The sequence below is a fragment of the Rhinatrema bivittatum genome, chromosome 7 (assembly GCF_901001135.1).
Source record: "Rhinatrema bivittatum chromosome 7, aRhiBiv1.1, whole genome shotgun sequence".
Classification (NCBI taxonomy): Eukaryota; Metazoa; Chordata; class Amphibia; order Gymnophiona; family Rhinatrematidae; genus Rhinatrema; species Rhinatrema bivittatum.
In genome coordinates, this window is record NC_042621.1 from 153,166,578 (window position 1) to 153,186,036 (window position 19,459).

At 41.7% G+C, this 19,459-nt stretch overlaps 1 protein-coding gene across 1 annotated transcript in view; it reads left to right on the forward strand.

The window, feature by feature from the left end:
- Positions 1-431: 431 nt before the first annotated feature.
- NCOA4 (nuclear receptor coactivator 4) overlaps positions 432-19,459 on the forward strand; it is a 42,546-nt gene continuing 23,518 nt past the window's right edge. Inside the window, exon 1 of the mRNA XM_029609433.1 lies at positions 432-578. The gene's annotated coding sequence lies outside the window, so the exon portion shown is untranslated. The remainder of the gene's footprint in view (positions 579-19,459) is intronic.

The window sequence follows — 19,459 nt, forward strand, 5'->3', positions numbered from 1 at the left end:
TTGGTATATATAAGATAGGAAGGGGATTATCAAGACTGGTTAAGTCTAAGGAACAGGAGGGATATTTATATGGATAAAGCATATAATAAATATTGTGGGATAATAATATAAGTTGAAAGATGCTGGCTTGATGAACCTTCGGTCTGCCCCAATATAGCAATTCTTATGTCACTTCTGACCCCCTCTATTGCTAGTATAGGGCATTTAGGGAGTAAACATAATTACACAGAGGAGGGCATATGAGAAGATAACTTAGGTTCTGTAGCAATAATCTGCTGCCATTGTTTTAAATCAGGGCTTCCGCGCGCGAGCTCTGCAAGCGTCGGTAAGACGCTTCAGCTTGCAGTAGCTAGAAAGCAGAGGGGCAGCAACCGGGGACGCTTTATTTATTGCTGCTCTCTCCCCCGGCAGCAGGCTGCACTGCAGGTGAGGTGCCTGCAGGTGGCAGCAACGAGTCTCGGCTCTGCCTGGGTGTCCCGCGCTCTCCGGGAGATTTCTTCTCGCGAGAAGGCAGCCGCCGACCTTCCTTTTCAGCTCGGCAGCGCGGCGGAGGCAGTGTCCGGAGAGCAGCGGAGTAGGTGAGTGAGAGTCCGGGTAGGTTTGCAGTTCCTCGGACGCTGCGGATGTGGGATGGTCACCGAGTTGTTCAGCAGCCGGGGGTGTCTTCGCCCTGTGGAAGGCGTTTTACCTCTCTTCTCGGGTCCGGTGAAGGAGCAGGAAGAAGACCCTCCCCCCTACCCCCCTTTTGCTGCTCAGTTCTTGACGCGACCTTGTTTCCCTGTCGGGGGGGGGAGTCGTCCTCCGTTCCCGACCTAAGGCAGATTTGATTTTCCAGCGAAACCAAGCTATAGAAATTATTCTCTTTAGATATGCAAGCACTCTGACTATTAATACTGGCCTGAGAGGCAAGAGCTGTGGCCCTTGCTTTCTCCTAGGATAATGGGGGTTTACTTTTGACTCATGCACGGTGTGTCCTGTGTGCCTTTTTGTGGGAATTTGGGATGGCTCTGATCCACTCTTCGTGTTCGGGTGCCGCCGATCAAGGCCATTCTGCCCGAGGTGATGCTAAAAGATTAGGCCTGGCTGAGGAGAAGTTCCTTTCACCCCCAGAATGGTGTATAGCGTGTTGGGAAAAATATATGGTTCACCCATAAACTGCAAAAATGATGTTGCTGCGTCTTGCCCTTGAGCCAAATCGCGTCTGCTCCTCTCTTAGCCCCTTTTGACCCAAGGAGTAAGAAAACTGGAAGTTGGCCCTGGCTTTCACAAGTGTTACACTGCAGGGCTCTCCTAAACCTGTCCTTATGACTCTGCAGCCTGCTAGATTTTTAGGGTATTCACAATGAATATGCTGGAGATAAGTTTGCAAATGTTGGAGAACTGATATTGCAAGTTTCTCATACATATTTTGTTGTATACATCATGCAAGGTCGACTGGCTGTGGGGTCATGAGGACAAGTTTGGGAAGCCAAGGGATTCTACCTTATTTTGTAATGTAAATTACTTGGTTTGAGAGAGTCTACTTTTCCGAGTAAAGTTCCCTTTCTGGGGATGAGTTGTAAATCTTTTGTACTTTAAAATTGGCAAATGGTTGGGGAGGAGGGTAATAAGTGAAGACATATTTGAATAGCAAAATATTTAGCCACATCACAATACTTTCTATGGCCACTGCAACACATTTCTGGTGCATTCTAATCACTCTACTGTATTCTTGAGGAGAGGTGGGTGATTAGTGGAGTGCCTCATGGATCAGTTCCAAGGCCAATTCTGATCAGTATGAGAGAATGAGACGTGGTTTCAGCCTGAGGAGTGGTCAAAAATTTGGCAACTAGGATTCAATGCTAAGAAGTGCAGAATTTTTCATTTGGTGTGAAGTAGTCCAAATGAATTAATTGTTCATGATAGAGGGTGTGACACTGTTATGTGTGGTCTAAGAGAGAGACCTTGGGATGATAGTGTCCTGATGACCTAAAGGTAGCAAAGCAATCTGTCAAGGTGGGGACTAAGGCCAGAGGTATGCTGGACTGCATAGAGAAGTGAAGATGTCTTACTTTTTATGTTGAACTTATAATAAACGTATTATTTGATAGCAACCATCATGTTCTTTTACCAATTTGGTATGAACATCTTGCTTCTCTGTGACTTTTCAGCAGATCATGTATCTTTGGTAAAAGAACATTCAGTTCGAGTGCCTTTCTGTCAATTTTTGATGCAGAAAAAGCACCATATCTGCTTATTTAATAACAATATGAGATTAATGATTTGAGTCCATAGTAGCAACCAATGATTATACTCTAGCACATTGAAGCATTTCGCTCTAAGGGTCACCTGGTGAGTCATCCAGGACTCTGTGCTATATGATGGTTGCTATCAAATAATACATTTATTATATATTCAACATAAAAAGTAAAAAATCTTTTCACTTCTTTATATTATTTTTTTGTTCCATTTATTAGGATTGCATAGAGAGGCATAACCAACAGAAAAAAAGAGAGAGTGCTTCTGTAACAAGTCAATGGTGAAGCCTCATCTGGAGAACTCTGTTCTGTTCTGGAGGCCAAATCTCAAAAAAGGATAGAGATAAGATAGAAGTCATCCAGAGAAAGGCAATCATAAATGGGGTGGATTTGTGCCGAAGCACATGATAAAACTTCTATATCTAAATATTTATATCCTAAAAAAAGAGGAGAGACAGAGGGGATATGATACAGACTATTAAATACCTCGAAAGGATCAAACCTTTTTTGATGGAAAGGAAGCTGTAGAACTAGGGATCATGATATGAAGCCCCAAGGAACAAAATAATGAAATATTTGTTCACAGAAGGGATTGTGGATGCCTGGAATGCCCTTTCAGAGGATGTGGTGAAGACAAGAAAGGTAGTGGAATTTAAAAGAGTATAGATAAACAGAGGGTCGCTAGCGGCTAGATTAAGTCTTCCCAAACTTTTCACCAGTGTGACCATTTTAGCATTTGAAAATTCACATATGACCCTTGAAGGCAAGCAAAACCAATCAACAAGGGTGTGATTCCTTTCAAACATCACCCCAACCCAGCTGCACCCCCCCCTCTTTTTCATCACTCTCTAGTCAATCTTCTCTCAAACTCCACCCCTTCCAGAAGTCCTTCTCTCATAATCGCCTCCCTTCCAGCATACCTGTGATTTCTACTTCTGCTCCTCCAGCTTGTACCCTTTTGCATTTACCCAGCTTCTCACTTCCCCAGCTCATCTCTTTTCTCACCCTTCAGCCCTTTTGCATATCCAGCTGATGGTTCACCCCAAACCCTTCTTATAATCCCCAAATGAGCCTTGGTCATTCCCTCCTCTCTCTCTCCCCAGTTGATCCCCCTACCCCCTAGCTCCTCTTACATCTCAGGTCAGTCTTTCATTCCCCTTTCTTTATCCTCCACAGCCAATCCCTCTATAGCTGATCCAATCCTCAAACCCCTTCTGCAACTGATCCCTCTCTTCAAACAGCCCCTTCACTAAACATTTCCATCTCTGGGGTCAACAGCAACCTTTTCCTTTGGGCTCTTAGCCAAATGTGGATGATAACTGGTGAGAAGAGAGTGCATTTGTCCTGGATAGGTTCAGTGGTAGGTAAATTGAGTGGATCCATGACAATCTCCAGTGGCCCATGCACATTCAGTCCTCCTTCCTCTCAAGGCTGGTACTAAGCCAGAGGGTAATCTGCAAGCGACAGCAGCATTAGTAATGAAAGTTGTTGTAGGGTCTATGAGCCAGTGTAAGCTCAAAGCTCTGCAGTGGCCACAATCCCCCCTCTTGCAGGGCTTTCCGTTACCACAGAAATTGCTGGCTCACAGGCCCCACACTGACTTCCACTACTAATGCTATTGGTGCCTAAAGGGTGCTGCCATTTGCAGCACTCGTGACTCACAGCCAAAGGTTTTGTGACTCCATTTGTGGTCCTGACCCACAGTTTGGAAAGCTCTGGGCTAAATGATGAAAACAAAGAAATGGGATAACACATGGTAACTTTTGATGTAATGGAGTGGCAATTGCAAACCTAAACATCTTGCTGGGCAGACTGAATGGACCAATTAGGTCTTTATCTGTTATCGTTTACTATGTTATATGCCAGAGAACAGTAAATTTGAGAGACTGAGATCAGATCCAATTTACCCTGGCATCCGACATCTGAGTAAGTTCATTCCTGTTATTATATGGTATGGGCTTTAGTGTAGTGTGTTTGGTACATATGAGGTGTGTATGCATGGTTTAAAAGAAAGGGGGGGGGGGTGAACATTATATTGTGCAAGTTTTAAAAGTATGTTTTTTGTAGCAGAACCAAATAAAAGATGTATGTAAAAATTATATATATTTTATTTATTTATTTATTTAAGTTTTTTTATATACCAACATTCAAGACAGTAGTCCCATCATGCTGGTTCACAAGAAACAGGGGTGCAATAAACTTTACAATTTGAACAATGGTGCAGAAAAGCAGTTACATGTAACAGGGAATCAATAACTAGGAGTAAGAAGGAAAATGAAGATTAAATAATTATATATATATATATATATATATAATAACATTATAAGAGGTGGCTATTAATGCTAATACTAGCGTAGAATGTTGATTGGCTATTAATGCTATTACTAGCGAAGAATGTTGATTGGAGGAGGTTAAGTAATGTTGGAGTTAGGAAAGGCCTGCGTGAACAGGCCTTTCCTAACTCCAACATTATATATATATATATATATATATATATATATATATATATATATATATATATATATATATATATATATATATATATATATATATATATATATTTATTTTTTTTATTTTTTTTTTTAAACCATGCATACATGCCTCATATATACCAAGCATAATATACTAAAGCCCACGCTGTCAAACCATCATCACTTCCAAAATCCTCCTGAATATAACACTTTACAGAGGCTACCTTAGCAATTTTCACATGATAACATACTCAAACTGTCACATTATCCCAACATAGGCCTAAGTTTTTTGCCATGTAATAAGCTTCTTCAGGGGAATGCCATATACTGCACGAAGATTCCCTTCTTTTAAAACACACTGAAAAATGACCAAACATTTATCTTTAAATACAATGCTTTTCTGCTTTACACAGCACTTCAATCACAGTCTGTTAATCATGCTACATCCATCTTGCTTCAGATGCTTGGTTCCTTCTCTAAGAAGTGGATTAAAATATATTTCCAAGTGGGCAGGGGTGGCAATGGTTGTCATGGATAACCCCGCTGTTAACAAAAATCAACATCTTTATCCCCCGTGTTTCTAATTCATTACTGCTAGTATTCATATTTTAAAATTTATTCATCAACCCTACCTATGGCTCTAATATAAATTCGTTGAGGCTACAGTTTAATTACTCAGCCATGTACTACTCCTTTTTTAGACATGTGATTTCTTATGGGACCACAACAGTTACTGATTGGGATTCACACTACCTCTGTTAGTGAAAAAAAAAAAAAAAATTGGTGATTCCCACATTAACCAAACCTCATAATGATATTATGAGCATTCAAGCATTACTACCACCACAGAAACCTACCTTATTTCTAAACACAGTATCTCCCTCAAGGTGAGAATAGATCCCTTACATGCACCGCACCTCTCTGCATTTGAAAACGTTACTCCCTCATGCTGGGTTAAAACCTGAGCTCTTGAATCCCAAAACTTTGTCAGGAACACTCCACATTAGCCCCTAAGTTCTTGAACCCCACAACTTTATTGTGAAGAGCACTTCACTTCAGCCCAGGTCCCTAGGTTCTTGAATTCCAAAAGAACAATTGCTCTTGCCCTCTTGATCAATAATTGGGTTGCTAATTGTGTCATCGCATTGTTGAAGGGAACCTATGCTCAAACAAACCTCCCACTCAATAGACAGATTCAACCCTCTTGGGGGGCCACTGACTGCCAATTGTGAATATATCATTGTTCATACTGATGGAGTACCAGGGATACATTCTCTCCTCTATTACACTACACTTACTGGGATAACAAATACAGGTACATCACCTTCTGTGTGCCCTTTGTGGAGCCAGTGTTGGACTAATGGGGCCTCCTGTTTCCTTGTTCTAATACAGCTTTTGTGCTGTGTGATTTGTGTTTTTAAAGCCCTTTTAGTGTGCCCAATGTACAGTTTTTGACAAGGATGCACTATGGCATAAATTACCCACATGGAATTGCAAGAATAATGTCCCCTCAATTGATGCCGGTGAGCCTGACGTTAGTGCCAGGAAAAATAGTGGAAACTATTCTCAAGATAAAATCATAGGAAAGACATGGTTTAATGGAACACAGTCAATATGGATTTACCCAAGGGAAGTCCTGCCTAACAAATCTGCTTCATTGTTTCGAAGGGGTTAATAAACATGTGGATAAAGGTGAACTGGTAGATGTAGTGTATCTGGATTTTCAGAAGGTGTTTGACAAAGTCCCTCATGAGAGGCTTCTAAGAAAACTAAAAAGTCATGGGATAGGAGTGGAATAGGAAGCTATGTCCTTTCTTGGATTACAAACTGGTTAAAAGACAGGAAACAGAGAGTAGGATTAAATGGTCAATTTTCTCAGTGGAAAATGATCTGGAAAGGAATACGAGTGAGGTTATCAAATTTGCGGATGATACAAAATTATTCAGAGTAGTTAAATCACAAGCGGATTGTGATACATTACAGGAGGACCTTGCAAGACTGGAAGATTGGGCATCCAAATGGCAGATGAAATTTAATGTGGACAAGTGCAAGGTGTTGCATATAGGGAAAAATAACTCTTGCTGTAGTTACACGATGTTATGTTCCATATTAGGAGCTACCACCCAGGAAAGAGATCTAGGCATCATAGTGGATAATACTTTAAAATAATCTGCTCAGTGTGCTGCAACAGTCAAAAAAGCAAACAATGTTGGGAATTATTAGGAAGGGAATGGTTAATAAAACAGAAAATGTCATAATGCCTCTATATCGCTCCATGGTGAGACCACACTTTGAATACTGTGTACAATTCTGGTCGCCGCATCTCAAAAAAGATATAATTGCGATGGAGAAGGTACAGAGAAGGGCATCCAAAATGATAAAGGGGTTGGAACAGCTCCCCTATGAGGAAAGGATGAAGAGGTTAGGGCTGTTCAGCTTGGAGAAGAGACGGCTGAGGGGAGATATGATAGAGATCTTTAAGATCATGAGAGGTCTTGAAGGAGTAGATGTGAATCGGTTATTTACACTTTCCAATAATAGGACTAGGGGGCACTCCATGAAGTTAGCAAGTAACACATTTAAGACTAATCAGAGAAAATTCTTTTTCACTCAATGCACAATTAAGCTCTGGAATTTGTTGCCAGAGGATGTGGTTAGTGCAGTTAGTGTAGCTGGGTTCAAAAAAAGGTTTGGATAAGTTCTTGGAGGAGAAGTCCATTAACAGCTATTAATCAAGTTTACTTAGGGAATAGCCACTGCTATTAATTGCATCAGTAGCATGGGATCTTCTTGGTGTTTGGGTAATTGCCAGGTTCTTGTGGCCTGGTTTGGCCTCTGTTGGAAACAGGATGCTGGGCTTGATGGACCCTTGGTCTGACCCAGCATGGTAATTTTTTATGTTCTTATGAAGTTGAAACAATCTGATCTATAACATATAGGGGCAAATAGCCTCCACACTGAAACTGACCCCATTCAGATGGATCCCCTCTATTTTCAGGTGCATCTTTTTTGACCAGTGTGTCCTTTAAATTCCTGCCTGTGGTGTTCACAAAAATAGGGCTTTCTTTGAACACTTCATACAAGGACAACATGTTAGTGCTTCCGAATGATCCCCTACACCTCCTTTGTGCGGGTTGAATACAACAGTACACAAATCATGCCATCAACATTCTTAAGAGGACTGTAACAACTCTTTGTTCGCATAGCGCCGGTTTATAAGCACGTTAATAACTAACCGTGGGTAACTCCACTGCCTAAAGTGAGTCTGCATTTGTAGCAGACTCACGCAGATTCCGCAACCTTAAAAATTGACCCATTGGGATATTTTCTTTTAATTTTCTGAAATGATGACTGTCAAAGGAGAGCAACATGTTCTGTCTGTTTCTTTATGAAAAATGGAAGTATCTAGACTGTGCTCATGCTTAAAAATCATTATGTCCAAAAACATACTATGAAATGGAGGTTTTTATTCCTGGTATTCAACCAAACCTCGAGTATATAAAAGATGGCTAATCCTTTCAGCCAACAGATAAGTTTTATTCAGTGAACCTCACAGGCAGCTTCGGATTGCTCATTCTTGTAAATCAAGAAGATGACCTCCCTCAGCCCTTGAAGGGTCAACAGGTTCCCAGGGTGTTCAATCTAGGAGTGCTCAAGCTTTTCCTTTCAGCAGAGTGTGCCACGCTTGCTCCAGGGGACATCTGTAAGGCTGAACATTTATCTCTACAATCTTTCGTAGACTCTGTAGATTAGATGTGCAAGCCAAAGGAGAATACTGCCTTAGGACAGGCATTCTCGGAGCAGTCCTTCCCACCCATGTTGAAATGGACTTGGGTATATCCCACTACTCTGGACTGGTGTAGCAGGATGAGAAGGAAGATGAAATTTTAATTTTACCTGTTAGTTTGTTTTTCTTGAATCCTGCTACACCAGTTTGACCTTTCTGGGAAATGAGCCTGCACTGTTATCCTTGGCAGTGGACCTTAGGTTTTGCAGAAATTTTGATTTCACCTTCGCTTCTTCTGTGCTCTTTATCTTGCCTGTGGCATTACTTGGTGTGTGCAGAGACGTGGGATACAGTCCCTACTAAGCAGAGTTTGCTTTCTGAGCAGAACAAACAGTTTCCTCTGTCCCTCCTGTTTTTGAGGTCTCTTTCCTCATCATCCTGCCAGACAAGTGAGTTGTGTTCACCCCTACCAGCAGATGGAGGCAGAGAGCAAGCTGATCTGACCTGATGTGCCGCCTTTCTTTACCAGAATATATAAGAAGGGACATAACCAGTGTTCCCTCTAAGGCTTGCTGGTTTGTGGGCAAAAATTTAGTGTCAATTTTTTTGTGCAAAATTTTGCAGCAGAAATAAAACTATCAAACAAATTCAAGAAAATTTTCAAGAAACTGTTTTTTATTAATGAATAATTTTGTCATTATTTATGCCTTACTACTAGTCATCAAATAAGTTGTAGAAACAATTCATCATCCTTTGCAGCTTTTCCAGAAAGAATAAACTTTGTCCAAATGAACTGTATGCCCTGATTGTTAACCTTATCAGGATCAAACTTTATTTATCCAGATGATCGACTTCTAAACGACTTCTTTGTTTTAATCTGCTTCATCAAACTAAATCCTCTCTCACAATCAGCACTGGATGCCTGGAAGGTAGTACAAATGTCCAACTACTGAGATAAGTCAGGAAACTGCTCCTACTGCCTAGTAAAAGCAATCCAATCATGTTTTCAGAATTCTTCAGTGCACCTCTTGCCAGCTTCACTAACAAGCAATTTAAAGTCCACATACTGAGCAGTACTGCTTCTTGCTTGTTGACAAGGTGCTATATGTTGCTGCTAATATTTCAAGTTTGTCTAATCCAAATGAGAGATTTTTCAAAAGCAGTGAAAGAATCATTTATCTAAAACAGACCATTCACCGAGTTCACCACCAGGAAATCTACTGCTAAAGTGATCACCAACCCGTTTTATAAAACAGATCACGGCAGTAGTGTCAACAGAAGATCGATATGATGTTGTTAAGTGTTAGACTTCTTCTGAGAAGTGAACGGTTTCACCAAGATAATGTGATCGAAGTTTTGTTACTTTTTGCTTTGGTAAACTGGAACGTCTCTACACTTGTCAGGTTACTTTTCTGAAGATGTTGACAATTCTGCCAGTTCTCCTAGCACTTCATTCAAAATAGTGATGGCAACATGATACTCTGGTTTGGTTAACTTAGCTAAGCAGTACTTGTGGATAGGGTTGTTGTGTTCTTGAACCTGTTCCCTGCAGTACTGAATCAACATATCGCAGTTTCTCACTAAGGCTCTCACAGTGAAATCTCTAGTATGCCCCCTGACTTCATATAATGGCCTGAATGAAACTGACTCTTGTTCTGCTGCCTTGCAAAGTTCCTCAAACTTTGATTTCTTCAAGAAGACCAACTGAAAACAGTACAGACTGTTCGTGGTGGGGTGGGGGGGTCAGTGCTATTACTAGCAACAGTAGCATGGGATAGACTTAGTGTTTGGGTACTTGCCAGGTTCTTATGGCCTGGATTGGCCACTGTTGGAAACAGGATGCTGGGCTTGATGGACCCTTGGTCTGACCCAGTATGGCATGTTCTTATGTTCATTAGAGACATGTTTCCATGCATCATCCAGTCTTAAATCCTCTCTACGTGCCACACAGTGCTGCTCAAGCAAATGTGGGATAGATCGAAGTATTGCAGCGACACCATTATATTTTCCAAGCACTACGGAAGCCCCATCTGATGTAAACATTACTATTTTGCCCAAGTCAAGCTTCTTCTCTTGGTAGAATTGTGTAATGGCTGCTACAATAGCTGTACTGATACAATCTGTCAGCTTCAGAATCTCAGCAAACATAGGCCAGTAAGATGTCTCCTCTGCTTTTCTAAATATGACATAATTTTGCTCCCAGAAATGTCTGTATTTTCATCAATTATGAGTGTGGAAAGATAACCTGTGCCAATCTTTTAACATTTTCTTTTGTATCACAGAATCTATGCATTCCATAAATTCAAAAGCATAATTTTTCGTACTGGTGGAGTGCACTGTTAGCCCAGGTTTGAACGTGCGTTTTCGAAGCGCTATTACCCCTTACAGAATAAGGGGTAAAGCTAGCGCGTCAAAAACGCACGTCCAACCCCCCCCCCCCCCCCCCCCCCCCCCCCCCCCCCCGAAACTAATAGCGCCCGCAACATGCAAATGCATGTTGATGGCCCTATTAGTTATTCCCAGAAATTAGCGCCTACCCAAAGGCTGGCGTTAATTTCTGCCAGCACTGGGAAAGTGCACAGAAAAGCAGTAAAAACTGCTTTTCTGTGCACCCTCCAACTTAATATCATAGTGATATTAAGTCGGAGGCCCCAAAATTTAAAAAAAAATAAATTTTAAATCGGCCGGCGGGTCGGAAGACGGACGCTCAGTTTAGCTGGCGTCCATTTTCCGAACTCGGGGCTGTCAGTGGGCTCGAGAACAGATGCCGGAAAAATTGAGCTTCGGCTGTCAAACCCGCTGACAGCTGCCGTTCCTGTCAAAAAGGAGGCGCTAGGGACGCGCTAGTGTCCCTAGCGCCTCTTTTTACCGCGGGCCCTAATTTGCATCTTCTTCCCCCCTGAATCGCGCGCACAGGAGAGTGGGCGCTTGCCCGCTATCCCGCGACTTTTACTGAATCGGCCCGAATGTGATTATGGATCTCCAGAACTGAGAGCATCAAGGAATTTAATTTTGTGGCAAGGAGGAAGTTAACAATTTGAATGTTTACTTCATCACCGTCGGCTGATTTTTCTTTCATACAGTTCAGTTCTGTTCTCTCTGTCTTCACGGGTTTCACTTAACAGGTGTTCCCCCGACACTGACTGCGTAACCTATCCACAGATTTTATGTGAACTTTCTGAAGCGTTTTAAATAGTCCAGTTTCCATTCATCACATTGCTTTCCAAAAGCCAAATCCCACTGGGCATTTGCTTGCAGATGGCACAGACAACTTCACAGTTCTCAGGATTGTACTTAAAAATATCGCCCATAATTGTGCGCTGCTTACTGGTTGAATCTGGCTTGTCAACTTGTACATATTCCTGCAGCCACTCTTAAATCTTTAGTAGGCCACCTTCAACAGTCTTATCATTTTCGCTTTCTTCAAAACCGGGTTTTGACATTTGACTAGCAGTAGGTATTGTTTTACAGGAAAAAAAATAACGATAGACTTCCCTTATTTTGCAAATTGCCATAAAATGAACAGGAAACTGAAGTCAATAGGTGACATGCGCAAACTGGCGAAGTGGTAAAAGAAACTTTTATAGCTTTCACAGCACTATCATCGAAGTGTTACAGTCTGAATGCAGACTTTATAAAAATTTGTTACATTAACAAAATATATAACTGATTTTTGTGCGTGGCAGAAGTATTACTTTTGCGTGGCTGTGCAGTCGTGCAGCTTAGAGGGAACATCGGACATTACTAGTCTCTTGTCAAAGATAAGTTGTTAGATTCCCCTGGAACTCAAAAAGAAGATATTACCAAATGGGGGGGAAATAGTTTCCGTAACAAAAAGGAGACTTGAACAAAAAGATAAGGGATTGAGCATCGTCTTTGCTCTCTTATCCCTGTGTTGCATTTCCTGCCTTTCATGTATATCTATGTATCCATATTCCCCCTTTTTTTCCTTTTTGTGAGGGCTTCACCCATTGCTATTATATATAACCTTCTGATCCTCCAGTTCTTGAGGTGGGGTCTGGTCTGTAAGAACCTTACTGTTCCTAAAATTAATTGTATTTTAGGGCCAGTTGGTATTTTCCATTGCTTTGAAATAAGAATACTGACTATTACCGGTGCAGCACAGACTATATACCAAGTAGTGATGTCACTGAGAAAGCATGTCCTCTCTCCATCCGCTAATAGCGATAACACATTAGTCTGGACTGGTGTAGTAGGACTCAAGGTAAGGAAATTAACTGGTAAAACTAAATGTCACCATTTGTCTGTCATTCATGCTCCCAAAAAAAAAAAAATGTGTGCTTGCCATTTTGGGACATTTAATTAATTTTGTTTCCTTAGGGTGTACTTTCAGTATCCCGCTAAAATTGAGCCATAGTTGAATATAAGAAGGGTTTTCTTATGGGACACATTTGTTTTCTGTGCATTTTAAGTGGGTAAAAAACATTTACACATCTAAAACAATGTTCTGATTATTACCCAGCCCCCTATGTGTTTAAATGTGCGAGCGCTGTTTTAACAGCATGCATGCTGATACCTGCTGGGAGAAGTGCATGTGCTGACCATCCACTAGGGAAAGTCTGCATACTGAAACCATATGCCACCATCATGAACTGTAAAGGACTTAATAGGTCCCACAATATGAGCCCACTGCTAGATTGGAAGGCTTCTTAACCTTGTATTTCCCCACAGTAGAAGAATAGTGAGCGAGAAACCAGAATAAATATGGGCTCAAAACATTTCCCCCACTGGTGTTTAGTATAGTGCCACCATCTTGGGACTCCTCCGTTGCTCATGTCTATTAACAAGTACAAACAATTCAACCAAGTCCTGAGCCCCTTGTGATTGAGGAATGCTAACCAAAGATTTTTGATAATTCTTTACTTTTTTTTTTTTTTATTCATGGACTACAAGAAAACATTTACATTTTTGCACTTTTGTCTTATAGCATTGTTTTATTTACTGCATGGGGGTCTGCTCATTAAACTGTAGGATAGCTTGGGGAGGAGCTTTAATTTTAGAGGGCCCCACATACCGTTATTGCATGTCTGTTTGCCAGGTTGGTAGCTCAGAATCAATGTCTGCCTCAAGACTGTTACGAAGTTTTGTCTCCATTGATAGGCAAATGTTCTAGAAAATGTGTTTTGGCATGATCTTAGAAAAATAGAGCATCACCAATCAGCTGCATCTCTATTTATTTATCCATGCAGAGACAGCACTATGTGCTTGAGTTTACAGGCTGCTCTTTTGTGAGTTGACATGGGCTATTCCCTTGCAAACAATTAAAGTTCTGGTACAGAACAGCAGTGTTTGTGAGCAAAGGAAGCTTGGAAGCTAAATGCCCTTTATCCTTGAAAAGTTTATCCTTCTGTTTGGGAGGGGGGGGGAATGTTTCCTGGCCTCAAGCAGAGCTCTGTCCGAGGCTACCCCGGGCTGTGTCTGACCAGTGAATAAATAAAGGATTTAATTTTCCTGAGCTCTTCATCCTTTAACCTTCAAAAGCATAAACATTAACTGGAGAAAACAGGAGCTGAATCCTCTGCCCCTTCAGGCGCACTGAGTCAAGCCTGACTTTGCTACTTATTGGGGAAGGGTTGCTATTAGGTAAGACTTTCCTCATTCGCTTTAAGCTGTCTGGATTTCATGATCCATTGCTTTGTTTGTATGGAGCTTGAACCCTATAATTTGCTACTGTGTTATTATAGCACTACTAAATTGATTGGTAGAGCAGGGAGGACCTGACATTACTTTTTTTTTTCTTTTGCAGTATAGTTAAGTTATGTGGAAACTTTTGTGACCAGTGATACAGTTGCAGAAGTCCTGTAATATCTGCCTGGCTGCTTCTTGTCATGGATTGATGTGATCCTCTCCAGTGCTGTGCTTGTGCATGGAATATTTAGTGTTGCACTGTATTACTGTATTTCAGTGTGGGGGCTTTCTAGGCAGCGCTCCAAAAAGAATTAGTTTAGTTTGTCTGAAGAGATTTTCTCATGATGTGCAGTTGCTCTGAATGATATCGCCATGGAGCTCAGGATTTGTAACACTGTGTTCAACAATCTGTGGCACCAGGCATAAGTGGGTAGAGATAAGTACAGAGCTGCCTTTTGTGTGCTGCTGGCCAGACAGAATTAGCTCAGCCATATTTTACCTTGTTTGAAAGGAGTGTAAAAGGGTGGTTCCCAACTTTTTTTTCAAGGCCATGGTACACCCACATTAATAAAAAATGTGTGGAACATCAGCCTTTGTGGAGCAGACAGTGCAGACAAGGAGAGGATTCATATAATCAAAAGTGCTAGGGAGGTACTGAAAGCCCCACCAGTCTGTTACAAATTTTAAAACAAAGGGAGATAAGGGGCACAGACACACATGAACCAATCACAATGGACCAGCTCCTGTGTACAAGAGCAGGAGAAAGGAGTAAGTCATTGTAGCAGCTGGCTTGGTTAGTTACCATATCTGCTAGAGCTCCTCTTGCTGCTGTTCCCAACACTCAGTGAGTCTTATCCATTTCATAGTGCACACATGGCTTGCTCAGCCTGGAGGTAAGAGGTTGGAAGGATTCAAAGGAGGAGGCTCAAGATGGGAAAATTGAGGAAGTGCAGTGTGCTACTCAAAGTGGGGCCCAGCTGTCTGTCTTGCATGCTGCCCATTTATTCCCACATGCCAGAGCTGATACTGTAGCTAAGAAGGAGAAGCATGAACAATTATGCATGTTATCAAAAGGAAGCCCTGCACATATCAGAGCCACTCCTGTTGTCATTTTCCTGCAAGGTGCTGGTCTGGATCTGAGCATCACAATGGTGACTTTTTTTCCTGTGGCACACAATTTGGGAAACACTGGTATAATGGAGTCTTCAAACTAATTTTATGTATTTATTTTAAGTGTGTTCATAAAGAAAAACGATTGAACAAATAAAAAAAAATGGAAGGACTTAAAAGGAAAAGGTAATATTTCCATGTCAGATGGGAAACTGACAGAAATCTGTGTTGCTCTATATATCACTTATTCATTCAAAGTGTGGTGGACACTCGTGACCAGAATGCTTCCTTCCTTTGAGTGGAATACCCAAAGTAATGTCTTGTTGAGTGATTTCAGCTCCATCTTTGGAAGAAAGTATCCCAAACCAGAAAATCACCTCATATAATATTTATAGTGTTTCATTAGTGTGAAACACATTTGCAAGGTAAAGGTAATTCCTGTAGAGAACTTAGTCTGTCTGACGGGTTTAATTGGCTTGGAGTCACACAGATGTATTGGGTATGGAAAAACTTGTATGCCAGACAAAACTGTTCAGGAGTTGGGGCAAAAAGTACTATTTCCTTGTAACACTTTCTTTGTCTATTTTACTTTTGGTTGCTTTCTAACCTTTTTGTCTAATTTTTGGATTTGTTTTCAATTTTTCTCTTTTTTTTTTTTTTTTGCTTGTCTATTTTTGTCTTCTTTCCCTCCTTTTTTAGTTTGTCTTCAGTACTGTTGGCTTCTCTCTCAGGCTGGGGCTTGCAGTAGTCCCCCGTCCAGTTCTACCAGTGCCTAAGCTTCTGGATGAAGGCTTTGTACCTAGAGCCCCATCACCTGTGGCATACAGTGAGGATGAGGGTCCCTGTGACCCTGGGGGGATGATCTGACGGAGTACTCCTTCGAGGACTCTGGTCTCCCGTCAGACCCTTTTTCTCCAGATGAGCAAAGGACTTCCCTGCCTGAGGACTTAAGCTTTGCAGGGTTTGTGAGGGTGATGTCGGAGGCCATCCCATTTCAACTTTTGACAGAAGAGGAAGCCAAGCACAAACTGCTTGAGATCCTCCAGTTCGTAGAGCCTCCTAAGGAGATCGTGGTGGTCCTGGTACGCGAGATCTTTAAGGAGTTGCTGCTGAGGATATGGGAAAAACCCCATACCTTGCCTCCCGTTAAGAAGGCGGACAGGGTCTTCCTTGAACATAAGACTGCCAGATTCAATAATCATCAGCTGCCTCACCAGTTGGTTGGTGTTCAAATCTGCCCTTAAGAGGGCCAACTGCTCTCGGACCCATTCCTTGGTTCCCCTGGAGAAGGACCACAGAGCAATGGATGCTGTTGGGCAGAAGGTGTTCCAAGGCGCCATGCTTATTGCCTGCATCACTGCCTACCAACTCTATATGAGCCCATATTCACGGGACATCTGGAAGCAGGTGCAGGAGATGGCTGAGCAGCTGGCTCTACAGCAGCAAGACCCTCATGCCACTGGCGTACAAGGATCTGGAATGCGGGAGACACTAGGTCCATGTGACCTACGATGTTTGAGATGGAATTTAGTGTGTCTCCAGCAGGAATTGGTGTCCACAGAATGGCATGGCAGCAGGCATTGGTTCTCTGACTAAAGATACAGGAATGACTTGCTGATGTGCTGTGTACTGGAGAGAATCTCTTCGGAGATAGGGTGAGGGATGCTGTGGCCCAACTCTGGGACCACCATGAAATCCTCCAGTAACTCTCCTCCACTCTGGACCCATCCTCTTCCAGGAGGTTGTTGAGACTGGGACCAAGGAAGTCCTTCTTTTATCAAAGGAAGTACTATCTTCCACCTCCGTACTCTCGTGGCCATCCCAGGCAGCGGAGAGCTCCCAAGTCCCAGCCAGCTCCTCTGTCAACCCTGGAGATTGGGTTTTGACTGGATCGCAGGGAGCGTAAGCCAGTCACCCATACCCGGGGCGATGGACCTTCTGGTTGGGAGCAGGCTGCGGTTCTTTGCAAACAATTGGCCCAGTGTAAACTCAGACCAGTGGGTTCTGTCCATCAGCAGTACCAATTGAATCTATTGGGTATCTCTGCAAATTGCCCTCTGGTGCTCATATTGGGGACGAGTAGTGTATCAGGAGATGCCTTTAACGGAGCTCTCCTCCCTCTTAACAGCCAGAGCAGTTGAACCCATACAACCAGGGCTAAAAGGGTGTGGATTCTACGCCAGGTACTTCCTGACAAACTGAAGAGAAGTAAATCATCTTGACCAGGTGGGATAGACCCCTGGGTTCTGAAAGAACTAAAAAATGAAATTTTGAACCTATTTCAGTTAATTTGTAACCTATCATTAAAATCATCCTATGTACCTGAAGATTGGGAGATGGCAAATGTAACCCATATATTTAAAAAGGGATCCAGGAGTGATCTGGGAAACTATAGACCGGTGAGCCTGACTTCAGTGCCGGGAAATATCGTGGAGACTGTTATAAAAAACAAAATCACAAAACATTTAGATAGACATGGTTTGATAGGACACAGCCAATATGGATTTACCAAGGGAAGTTTTGCCTCACAAATCTCCTTTTTTTTAAGGGATGAATAAATGTGGACAAAGGTGAACCAGTAGATGTGGTATATTTGGATTTTCAGAAGGTGTTCAATAGTCCCGCATGAGAGGCTTCTAAGAAAGCAAAGTCATGGGATAGGATAAAAGGAAACAGAGTAGGATTAAATGGTCAGTTTCCACAGTGGAAAAAGGTAAACTGTGGAATGCCTCAGGGATCTGTACTTTGACCAGTGCTTTTTAATATATTTATAAATGATCTGGAAAGGGGTATGATGAGTGAGGTGATCAAATTTGTGGATGACACAATTATGCAGAGTAGTTAAATCTCAAGCGGATTGTGATGAATTGCAGTAGGACCTTGTGAGACTGCAACGGCTTCCAAATGGCAGATGAAATTTAATGTGGATAAGTGCAAAGTGATGCGCATAGAGAAAAATAACCCTTGCTGTAGTTACACAATGTTAGGTTCTATCTTAGGCATTACCACCCAGGAAAGAGATCTAGGAGTCATAGTGGATAATACATTGAAATAGCCTAGAGTGCTGTGGTGATCAAAAAAGCAAACAATGTTAGGAACTATTAGGAAGGGAATGGCAAATAAAACAGAGGGTGCAATAATGCCTCTATCTCTCCATGGCGAGACTGCATCTTGAATACTACCTGCAATTTGATCACCGCATCTCAAAAAGGATATAGCTGCACTGGAGAGACTGTAGAGAAGGGCGACAAAATGTATTTATTTATTTAAAGGCTTTTATAGACCAGTATTCGTGGAAACATCATATCGGTTTACAAGGAACTTAAACTCAGTACATGGAACAGGGTGCATACTAACTTGGAGGGGGATGTAAACAGAACTTGATTAGAATAGAATATATACATACTTGATAATTATAGGGGATATACATATGTATACAACTTGGTAAGAGTAGAGGATATACATACAATAGTACAATCATTCGTACAGTACAATAAGCAATTCAATAATACAATAGTATAATGTTGATTCAGAGGATGCTATGTGGGATGATTGGGGAGATCTACCTAAGGCAACTGAAAATGAATTGTGAGGGGCATAGTTTAAATACGTTAATGTAGAATTCAAAGGGTCAGAAGTGGCCTGGAGGGGTTAAATTAATGAGGGGTGGGCTATAGGTTCTGATGGGGGGGGGGGTTAGGGAGGTTTTAAGGGGTATGGAATGGTTGCCCTATGAGGAAAGGCTAAAAAAGATAGGGCTTTTCAGTTTGGAGAAGAGAAGACTGAGGGGGGATATGATAGAAGTCTACAAAATCATGAAAGGACTGGAAAAAGTTAATGTAAATCTGTTATTTATTCTCTCAGATAATAGGACTGGGGCACTCCATGAAGTTAGCAAGTAGCTCATTTAAAACCGAAGAAATTCTTTTTCACTCAGTGCACAGTTAAGCTCTGGAATTCATTGCCAGAGGATGTGGTTATAGCAGTTAGTGTAACTGGGTTTAAAAAAGGTTTGGATAAATTCCTAGAGGAAAAATCCATAAACTGCTATTGCGGTAATTAATAAGCAACAGTAGCTTGTGATTTATCTGTTTGCATATTTGCCAGATACTTGTGACTTGGATTGGCCACTGTTAGAAACAGGATACTAAGCTTGATGGACCCTTGGTCTAACACAGTATGGCATATCTTATGTTCTAATTCCAAACAGAACAGGAGGATACCGTCCCATCCTAGACCTAAGGATCTTGAATAAGTTTCTAAAA